Source organism: Symphalangus syndactylus, chromosome 2, assembly GCF_028878055.3.
Source record: "Symphalangus syndactylus isolate Jambi chromosome 2, NHGRI_mSymSyn1-v2.1_pri, whole genome shotgun sequence".
NCBI lineage: Eukaryota > Metazoa > Chordata > Mammalia > Primates > Hylobatidae > Symphalangus > Symphalangus syndactylus.
The window spans coordinates 28,068,151-28,078,793 of NC_072424.2; the positions used below are offsets into that span (position 1 = coordinate 28,068,151).

At 49.5% G+C, this 10,643-nt stretch overlaps 1 long non-coding RNA gene across 2 annotated transcripts; it reads right to left on the reverse strand.

Moving 5' to 3' along the window:
- Positions 1-517: 517 nt before the first annotated feature.
- LOC129466321 (uncharacterized) lies at positions 518-8,770 on the reverse strand. 2 transcript variants are annotated; one of them, XR_008652111.2, is made up of 3 exons: positions 2,504-8,770; positions 1,909-2,184; positions 518-1,385 (listed from the first exon to the last, which is right to left on the reverse strand). It is a non-coding gene; the product is annotated as an uncharacterized lncRNA (long non-coding RNA). The 2 variants fall into 2 exon arrangements; XR_010117581.1 differs by lacking the exon at positions 2,504-8,770 and having other exon boundaries at positions 1,909-2,464.
- Positions 8,771-10,643: the final 1,873 nt, after the last annotated feature.

Consider the following 10,643-nt stretch of genomic DNA (forward strand, 5'->3'; position numbering starts at 1 on the left):
CTCAAAGCACTGAAAAGCTCAGATATTGTCTGCAGGGTGAGAATTTGCCTGGACCAAGAGCTCTGCAGCCAAAGTCAAGATCAGCTGAAGCCCTCTTGCTCGCAAATGGGGCTCACACACTCGCTACCTTACTCACCCAGGCCTGGGGGCCCAGCTTTGTCCCTGCCGTGCCCCTGCTCAGCCACAGGCACTGAAAGCCATAGTCTTTGTCACTCAAGACCAATTCAGCTAATGGCCAGAGCCACCTAAGGGGGCTCCCCACCCCTGTAAGTGTCCCACTTGGTGGGCCAGGCTAGGAATGTGGGCAGGTGGGAGGAACCCTGGCTTGAGACCCAGTAGGCCTTGGTTCTCAAAGCTGGCCACTTATTGGATTGATGTAGCCCTTCTTCCACCCGGTCCTCTGTTTCCTTACCCAGTAAAAGGTGTTTGGAATCCTCCAGGGATTACAAACCATGCTAAACAAAATCTTGGCCTTTTCCAAGGGAGCTTCATGGCTTTTGTGAATACTCAATTCAAATATAATTCCCAAAATGTATTTTATTTATTTTTGCTTATTTATTTTAAGACAGGGTCTCACTCTATTGCCCAGGCTGGAGTGCAGGGGCATGGATCATGGCTCACTACAGCCTCAAGCTCCTAGGCTCAAGTGATCCTCCCACCTCAGCCTTCTGAGTACGTGGGACAATACATGCATGCCACCACACCCAGCTAATTTTTAATTTTTTTGTAGAGATGAGGTCTCCCTATGTTGCCCAGGCTGGTCCTGGGCTCAAGCCATCCTCCCTCTTCGGCCTCCCAAAGTGCTGGGATTACAGGTGTGAGCCACTGTGCCTGGCCCAAAATGTATTTTAAACTACTTGAATATTTGTAATAAGCAGCACCATGCACATTTAGAAGCGATACGTGATTTTGATTTTCACACACTGGAGCTCACCTCAGTTGTGTTCACACTGATTTCATAAGTAACACAGTAACATGTTGGAAACTTGAACTTCTTAGAAAATATATTTAAACTAGTGGAGTGAAGCTTTTATTGTTCGCATACACTGGGGCCCTGTGCCGTGTCAAATCTTATTTGGAAAAAGGGTTCTGTTTAAAAAGATCTCACAGGCATTGCGCTCCGTCACCAGGAAGAGAGATAAGGAGAAGTGATATGACCAGTGTTTCTGCTGAGTGACTTCTGTGTCCCACAACTGTGTTGGAAGATTTTCTCAGCAGACTGCAGAACATCTTATCTGAGCTCTGGTCTGAGCAGTGCCACTGATTGGCAGACATTTGCAAGTTGGTTCTGGAAGTCACTGGTAGCCGACAGCTCCAGGCCAATCTGAAAGAGGTAGGGCCCGTTTCTGCACCAGAGCAGAAGAGTGAAGCCTTTCAGGAGCTGCCTGGGGATAAGAAACAAATACGAAGAATTCAAATCACAAGTTGCCCAACTCCAATGTGCCAGGTGACAGGCTGCACCTCTCACCCACATAAATACATTTGTCCCTCACATGTACACGAGGAGGTTTAGCCTCATTTTACAGGTGAGGAAAGTGGTATTCAAATAGTTTGACACCCCCCAAGTTCCCTAGCTAATGAGTGACAGTGCTGGAAGTGAATCCCCAAGTCTGGGATGGGGATCAGAAACTCACATTTTTAGTGAGCACCCCAGGGGATTCAGGTAATTCTGATGCAGGTGGTCCACACACCCTTCTCCGAGAAATACTTTACTACATTATACTGGGTGCAGGGGCTAGATACAGACTGAAGTAGAAATAGTTCTGACCAACGGTGGCCTTGTCATCAGCACCTGCTTTTTACCGACCTTTTACTTAACAGGTGGCTCTGCCTGAACAAGGTCTTAGAGGGGTCTCTGGACATCTGATACAGGCAAGCATCTGCCCCTTTCTTTGCTTCCATTTTTACCTCAGTAGAGCAAGGGATGACATCTCGGTGACCTTCCTGCTCTCACTCCTGCGAATCCATCACCAGCCTTTGTGACCTGAGTACCAGCCCAGGAGCTCCAAGGTCGGGTCTCAGAGTGGTAAAGGGTCTTGCTTGAGTCGAACGGTAAGTAGTGAAGCCTCCTTCAGTAAGGCCACTGGGCTCCAGATCTCCACCATCTTAACTCCCAAGCAGTGGTGTCCCCAAGGACGGGGCCATAGGAATGGTGCACATGGGTACAATAAGTGGTCGTATCATCTACAGAAAAATTACAAACAATAATAAACTGACTAACAGTGATGCACCAGCAATTCTAATCAATGTCAGTGATAAACTACTTCTGTCCCCGCCACACCCCTACTGGCTTGGTATGCCACCCACTGCCACCATCTGCCGCATTCTCTCCTGGGGTTATGTGAGTCACTGCCATGCAGTGAGGCTTCTCAGAGGAAGGAGAGGAAGGGAGCTTGTTAGGGGTGGGAGTGGGGTCTCTTCAATGTGGTCCCCATCCGGCCACACCAGCTGTGACAAAGACACACGAGAGAATGTGGTCTGGGTGACTACAGGGCTCATTTACCTCAGGCTAAAAATAGGTGCATTCCCCGCAGCAGGTGGGTGACTCAGCAGGCCTGAGGAAAGCTTCTAGATGGAGGAAGCGCAGTCCTGCTAGCCCTGCTTTCCCCCAGGTACCAGAACAACAGGAAGGGGCTGATGACGGAATTGTAGCATGCATTTCACAACCCCTCCTGCGCCTCCCAACTTTCCCCGACTGCCGTTCCCCAAACTCACTGTTCAAAAATTGCTGTTCAAAACTCCTGAAATTGCTGGTCCAATTGAGAGCCCAAATGAGAGCCCTGTGGCCAACTGCTCAAACTTATGTTAGCTTTCTTCCAGACCTTAAAGAGAGAGGTGAGAGAAGGTGCGTGCACGTATGTGTGTATGCACCCGTGTGTGAGAGCATGTACATGAGAAGCAGGCTACAGAGCGTCTATACTGGAGTCTGCCTTTGTCTCTGACCTCCCACCCTGGCAGCTGGCCACATACAGTGGAACCCAGTGAGGACTGCTGATGCTCTCTAATCATTTTCTGCAATGTGTTATGCCCTGGGAAATGAAAAGTGCTCCCTTCTCTCGGTCCCCAGACTCTTCAGGAAGCAAGCACAGTCCTGACCTTCTAGAAATATCTCCAGAGGCTCAACAGAAGCTGAGGAGTGAGGCAATTATTTGGAGAATTCAGCCCCATCTCAGGCAGCTGTCTGAACAGATCGATGCAATGGGAAGAGGCAAGACTGTGCACCAGGACCTAGTTTCTGGTGCTGGTGCTGCCACTCATTTGCTTTGTGACCTTGAGCAAATCAGTTTTCCTCTCGGATCTCTAGTTTCTTTCTCCTCTGCACATCCATTTGTTATTTCTTCAACAAATATCTACTAAATGCATACCGGGCCATGCACCTGAGTCTACCATGCTAGATTCAGGAACAAGCAACTATGGAGGATGAAAAACGGCCAGGACGTCTTTGCACCTCCTCCTAACAAAAACTAGCAGTACTTCTCCGTCCTTTGACGCTGGGATGACCTTGTAACTTGCTTTGACTAATGCTGCGAAAGTGACTCTTGAATTTTGCTCTTGCCCTCTTGGAACCCAGCTACCACATGAGGAAGCCCCATCTAGCCTGCTGGAGAGGCCACATGGAGGAGAACCGAGCCTCCCTCACTGACAGCCTCCGTCAACGGCCCATCAAGTTAGACTATGCAGTCCCAGCCAACAAGCCACTTGACCAAAAATGTAAGAGTGAGCCCAGCCAAAACCATCTGGAGCAGAGACAAACCACCCTGCTGAGCCTTGACCAGACTGTCAACCCACAGAATTGTGAGCAATTACATGGTTGCAGTTTTCGGCTATTAAGTTATGGTGGTGGCTTCTTATCAATATAATTAATGTTTATTGACAATTTCCAATGTGCCATTGACAATGCTAAATGTTTTACATATATAATTTTATTTATGCCTCCCATCAACCACGTGAGGCAGGTACTACTATTCAAATATCCATTTTATAGATGAGAACACTGAGGCACAAGAAGGAGAAGCAACTTGCTGAAGATCAAAGAACAGCTGGGTAGGGGAGCTGGGATATGAGGCCAGGCAGTCCAAGCTTCAGAGCCTACACTGGTAATTCACTACCACCTTACATGGAACCAAACAGCCCTGGTTCTTGCCCTTACAGAGTTTATCGTCTAGGTGGAAGACTGGCATTAAAGAAACACAGAAATAAATATACAACCACAAATATTAATGAGTGCTAGGAAGAAGACAGATGCTACGGTGTGTTCACAGAGAAGGCCTCTAGGGAGGCCCGAGGGTCAAAGGGGCAACCAGCTGAGCGAGCTGGGGCAAAGACCAGAGGATTAGAATGTGATTTTGCAATTTCAGTCAGCAGAGATGTCCCCTGGGAAGCCTGGTAGAAATGCAAAAAAGACCTGGGCCTAATTCCCCAGAGGTTCTGATTTTCACCAGTCACCTCCAGGTATTCTGATTTGCTGGCTTTGCTTGATTGGGAGCCTGATAATTCTTTTTGTTTTTGTTTCCTTTCTTTCTTTCTTTTTCTTTCTTTTTTTTTCTTTCGTTCTTTCTTTCTGTCTCTTTCTTTATTTCTCTCTTTCTTTCTTTCTTTCTTTCTTTTCTTTTCTTTCTTTCTTTTTGAGATGGAGTCTTGCTCAGTCACCTAGGCTGGAGTGTAGTTGTGCAATCTCGGCTCACTGCAACTTCTGCCTCCTGGGTTCAAGCGATTCTCCTGCCTCAGCCTCCCCAGTAGCTAGGATTACAGGCATGTGCCGCCACACCTGGCTAATTTTTGTATTTTTAGTAGAGACAAGGTTTCACCATGTTGGCCAGGCTGGCTGGTCTCGAACTCCTGACCTTGTGATCTGCCTGCCTCAGCCTCCTAAAGTGCTGGGATTACAGGCCTGAGCCACCACACCCGGCCTTCTTTTTCATTTTTAAATGTGCCCCCCAGCTGATTTTTCTCATAAGGGAAATTTGAGAAGTACAGCTCAGTAGTATTGTGTGAATAGATTAAACAATACAGCTGCCCAGCCCCCATTCTGAGAGAGATTATGATCCATGTGGTCTGGGGTATTTTTTTTTTTTTTTTTTTTTTTTTTTTTTTTTTTTTTTTTTTTTTTTTTTGAGACAGAGTCTCACTCTGTCACCCAGGCTAGAGTGCAGTGGTGCGATCTCAGCTCAGTAGAGACAGGGTTTCGCCATGTTGGCCAGGCTGGTCTCGAACTCCTGACCTCAGGAGATCCTCCCGCCTTGGCCTCCGAAAGTGCTGGGATTACAGGCGTGAGCCACCGCATCCGGCCTTGGAGTGAATATTTTTAAAAGCTCCTTGAGTGATTCTAATGTGCGGCCAGGGCTGGGAAGTGATGTTGGAAGATTCTCCAAGGTCCAAGGTTGCTGCTTTTCTCTAGTTCTTTGGAGACACCAGGGCTATCTGGGGCTTCTGAAGCTCTCCCTTTGGTGATTTAATACTGTGGAGACCCAGAACAGAGCCTGAGGTCAACCTTTGCTCCAGACGGGGCTCTGACTGAACAGGCCCAGTAGACCCCTCCTCACAGACTACCCTCCCTGCATAACATTCCCAGGGGCTCCCTCTGGCCCCCACATTCCCTTTAATTTTCATTTGTTTTAAAGTAGAGAATTCCTTTAACTGCAGGGAGAAAATGACTACCACTTGCAAGTATTTGTCCTCCTCTAGGGCCCTGTAAGGCAGCTCCTTCATTTTATTCTCTTCCTTTGACACCTTGCTCAGGGCCTCTCGGAGCTCAGATTCCCCACTCTCTGGAGAATGATGCCATCTGTGGGGTGACCCATAAGAAGGGCCCATGGTGCCTGGATGGTTTCTTATCTAGCTTCCTCCTCTTCTTCCAAATAAGGCAGGAGGGTCACCGGGAGGGCCACCTGATGCAGCTTGATTTAGACCAGAGAGTATGAAAGAATCCACTCTTGGCTTGGGGCCTGCCAGCCACGGGCCTGAAGAAAGCTTGCTGTAGGCGAGGAGGCAGAGAGAGAAGGGTGCTGGCCCAAAACGCTACAGCACCTTGCGAGTGGCGCAGCATGGGCTTGAGCGTGCGGAGGTAGCATGTTCACGGCACAGGCGTGAGAAATGCCTCCTCCCGACAGCCTTGTCCCTCCATTCCAGTGTGGCTGATGGTCGCCACATAGAGGATTGCCACGAGAACTCAGAGTTCGTGGTGGGGTCTGGGGCATGGCAGGGACTCCCTAAAGGAGTTTTCATTCCTCTTCATTAGGACAGACACAGGAATGAACTTGATGCCCGAGGAGGAAGACAGGGCCCCAGGAAATATCCTTCTTTAGGGGCTGGGAGAGACTCCAGTAGCTGTGGCCCATCCCTGGAGGCCCCAGCTCTCTCTTGAGTCCGCAGGAGCTGAGAGGTCAGCCCTGTCCACTCCTCTCTCACACAGAGGACCCTCCAAGCTGGCTGTGTGGGAAGAGCCTTGCCCACACATGATCCAGATGGTTGCCCAGAGGAGGGGATGGCCGAGGGAAGGGTGAGGCCTGACCAGTGATGAAAGAATGAAGAGAATGAGGTAGTGACTCATTCTCAGGCTCCTGCTCTAAGAAGGAAAAGGACTTATTTGCGGGTGGGGATGTGGCTGGAGCCAGGCCAAAGGGTGCAGTGAGAAATGAGGTGCCTCTAGCTCACAGATAAATCCTCCTGGGAAGGGGGGCCAGTTTATGAAACCCAGCAACTTGATTGACGGTCTCTTCTTTCTTCTAATTCATCCTTCTAACTGGGAGCAGTAGGAGGAATTCGAAAGACCAAGGCAGGCAGCCTTTCTTGAGTTCTACCGCACATCCAGCCCTGGGCCAATTCTGGTGTGGACACCCATCCCTTCAGAGAGACAGGATGAACTTGGGGTTCAGCATCTGCTTGGGCAGAGCCAGTGTTGGCTGCCGTGCCTTGTTCTCTCTCCCCACCTTTCTTTCCTCCCACCCACCCCTACCTCACCAAGCCAAGTATGGACTGTCTCTGGGACAAATTTTTCTATATAGATCAAACAGTTCCAAATAGCACAAAGGCAAAGGGACTTACGGGTTAGTAGTGGGCGGCCTAGGTATCTGTTTGTATGAGTTAATTTGCATGAGGGTAGATAGGCCTCTAAGGAGGAAGTTTGGTGAGAGGTTAAGGATGGGGTACAGAGGAGCAAGGGGCCTAAATCTCATTCTCTGTATTGCTAGAATGGTGGATGTGACTGGAAAAAAAAAAAAATTTTTTTCTTTCTTTCTTTTTTTTTTTTTTTTTGCTTAATGCAAAAATGGAATTTATTGACTTTAGAATGGAAGTCCAAGGGGTGTGGCTGGTTTCAGACAAGACTTAATCAGGGGCTCTAAACAATGTCACCAAAACTTCATGTTCTCTGTTATCTTTTGGCTCATCTCTTCTCCAGGTAACAGCTCTCTATCACTGGCTGGTTCCACCCCATGGGGGCAAGATGACTGCAGGAGCTCCAGGCCTCACACCTCTCACCAGGGCAAAGAACTAGTTCAAAAGTTCTGGAACTGAGTTTCACTGGCTCTGATTTGCCTGCCTTTGGTCATGTACCCATCCCTTAACCAATAACTGTGGCAGGGGGGTAGAGCGTACTGATTGCAGGATCATAATCTCCACTCCCAGATCTGAGTGTCTGGGAAGGGGATGTGTATAGGGAGCCTGGTCATGGTGGTGATGGGGGCAGTTTCACTGGAATCATATAAACTGAGCGGAGGCTTTTATTGCAAGTGAGTGAATGGGGACAGGCTAGCAGGAAACACTGGCCCCTTACTCCCTTCAGAGAGGGGGCTGCAGGGAAAAGCTGAAAAGGCTTCTTTGGGGCCCAGCTTACAAATTGGGACACACGGTAGGGAGAGGAGCTTTCTGCCTCTTTCAATTCAGAGCACAAAACCGTTTTGCCTCAGTGGGGACTGAGGACTGCCATACTGGCCAGCACCAGGAGTCACACCTGAAGTAGAGAAACAGGGACCTCTCGGAGCGCCCCAGGCAGGGAGTCAGGCAAGGCCCTGCCTTAGTTGCCCAGTGCACAGCAGACAGCAACAAAGAGGTCAAGTGGAAGACACATTAGCAGGCTGGCTGCGGGCACTTACAAGACACCCGAGGGACTTCCAGAGATGACTTGGGCAGACTCTGGGGAGCGAGTCCAGTGAGGTCCCATATCAGAGAGGAAAGCAGCATCCCTGCACCCTGTGTGGGAACATTAGCAGCCTGTGCTGGAAAGAGCTTCAGAATGGGGACCAAAAAGGCAGATTCCAGTTGCCAGGCCACTTGTTAGCTATATGACTTTGGGCAAGTCATTCTCCCTTTCCTGGCCTCACTTTATTCCTCTGTGAAACGGGGGTGATACACCCACCTCTGGTTGATGGGGGAATCTGGTGAGCTGGGTAGATGAAAGCAGTGGGGAAAAGCTAATGCGCCGCCCTCGGGGCAGGACCTGCAACACTTCCTATCCTGGTCACCAGAAGCCCTAAGGCCTAGACCCAAGGGCCATATATTTGTGCCCCAGAGGCATTCGCAGCAAAAGGAAAAGCATCCAGAGGAACGAGCCCCACAGGCGCCCTGTGGAAGCTGCTCCTCGTGCAGGCCCTGGGGGCGAGGCACTCAGCCAGGGATGTGGGCAGCTCCCTGGGGCACTCTCCTGCCCTTCCACTGAGTCAGAGGAAAGGACCCAGGCTGGCCATGAGCCTTGCAGGTTCTACTAGTTACTGAGGAGGTGAAGGGGAAGGGCTAAAGGCAGAAGGAAAAACACACAAACAACAGACACACCCACCCTCTCCACAAACAACCCCCTCCTAGAGGCCCAGGGCACAGATGCAAATCAAGGCCTGGGAAAGTGGAGTCACCACCTCCGCACTAGGGAAGAGCTCCCCAGGCCTCATCCACACTTCCTCCCCTAGCCTCTCCCTACCGCCCACATAGCAGGGCCCTTGGGCAGGGATTGCGTGTTTTCCAGAATGGTCTTGGTTGCAGGGACCCAGGCCTCCTCCGGCCCCTCTGGGTAGCTTAGACCCTCTACTCCCCAAATTTGGGTTTCCTCTGCTTCCTTCCCAGAGAGGTGTCTGTACTCTCGCCCCTGCTACCCGAGTCAGTGTCCTGGAGAGCTGGCTGCTGGAAATGTCTTCTCTGTACCATGCTTGGCCTTTCAGGTCCACCTATTCATCAGCTTGTAGTGACTAGAAACATTCCTTTCCATATTTGCCCCAGGCCAGGCAGCTTGCCTGGACTTACAGGAGAGGGGCCATTCTGCTCAGCCTGCACTGGAGGCCAGCAGAGGTCTCAGCTCCAGCCCACAGGGAACAGTCGTTATGGTGGAGAAAATATGAGTTTGGATCATTAGTTTCTGTGCTTAGCTATGTGACTTTAGATAAGTTACTTCACTTCTCTGAGCCTCAATTCTCTTATCTGGATATTTTTTCCCTTTTCTGAATTCCTGCATCACTGCTCTCCTGGTAGGCATCTCTGCTAGGCAGCAATGACAATATCCTACAGGTTGCTATGAGGGCAGGGATGAGAGGGACAAAGCCCATGGCAGGGCTTGGGAGATGAACCTCCCCAGCTTTCCACACCTTACCACATGTTACTTTCCTATTCCATTCTCTTCTCCTATGAAGTGACTGGCTTGTTTGCTCAGCAGTCATGTATTGAGAGTCAGGCACCATCACACACTGGCATGTATTATCTTCATCCCACATCCCTGTGAGGCTTAAAGCATAAAGCCCATTTTAAGAGTATCCTGTGGCTCAGAGGGAGGGTAAGAGTTAGGAGGCTACCAGGGCATAGAGTCAGCATTTGACGCCGGGGCTTCAAATTCCAGCAGGAGCCCAGCTCCACAGGTTTCCATGAACTGTTTCTCTGCCTGGAATGTCCTCCCATCTCTCCCTCTAGATATCGTCAGTCACTTAGAGTCTCATTCCTTCCATCTCCTCCAGGACACCTTCTGAATCAGTGAGGACACTTTTGATTGCAAGTGACAGAAACCTCCCTCCCAAAGAGGCTTAAGAAAAAAATGGGAGTTTGGGGCTCAAGGAACCCAAAAACCCAGGTGATCTTATTTAGTTACAGTTGGATTCAGAGTTCAAACAACGTCATCAGTATTTTCTTTCTCTCCAAACCTTGGTCTACCCTTTTTTATGAAGGCTGAGGTTTCAGGCTCTACAGAGTAGCAAAAGGTACAGCAGTTCTGGCACTTACGACCTTACAAGTTTTTGGGATAGCAGAAGGAGTGAGTCTTATTTCTCCAGAGCTCCTCAAACTTTGTCTTGGAATTGAGATGTATTGTCATTCTCTGGTGTAACTTGGGTCAGATTCCCATTCCCAAACCAATCAATGTGTCCAGGGGATGGAGTTAGTGGATTAACTTAGACCTAAATCTCCTGCACCTCTCTGGAGCTGCTGGTGGAGCTGGCTTTACCAATTGAGGTATGCTTACTAGACATAGGTGAATGGAAGCTGGCCACAAAGCAAAATGTCCACAAGCCCCTGTTGAAATTTTTTCCCTTTTCTGAATTCCTGGTAGGCATCTCTGCTAGGCAGCAAACTCTTTGAGGGCAAAGACCCTGTGCATGACCCTGAGCACTTAATAGAGCACGTGGAAAATGGGCACCAAACATGTGCTTTTCAATGGACATAAGTATTTAGAA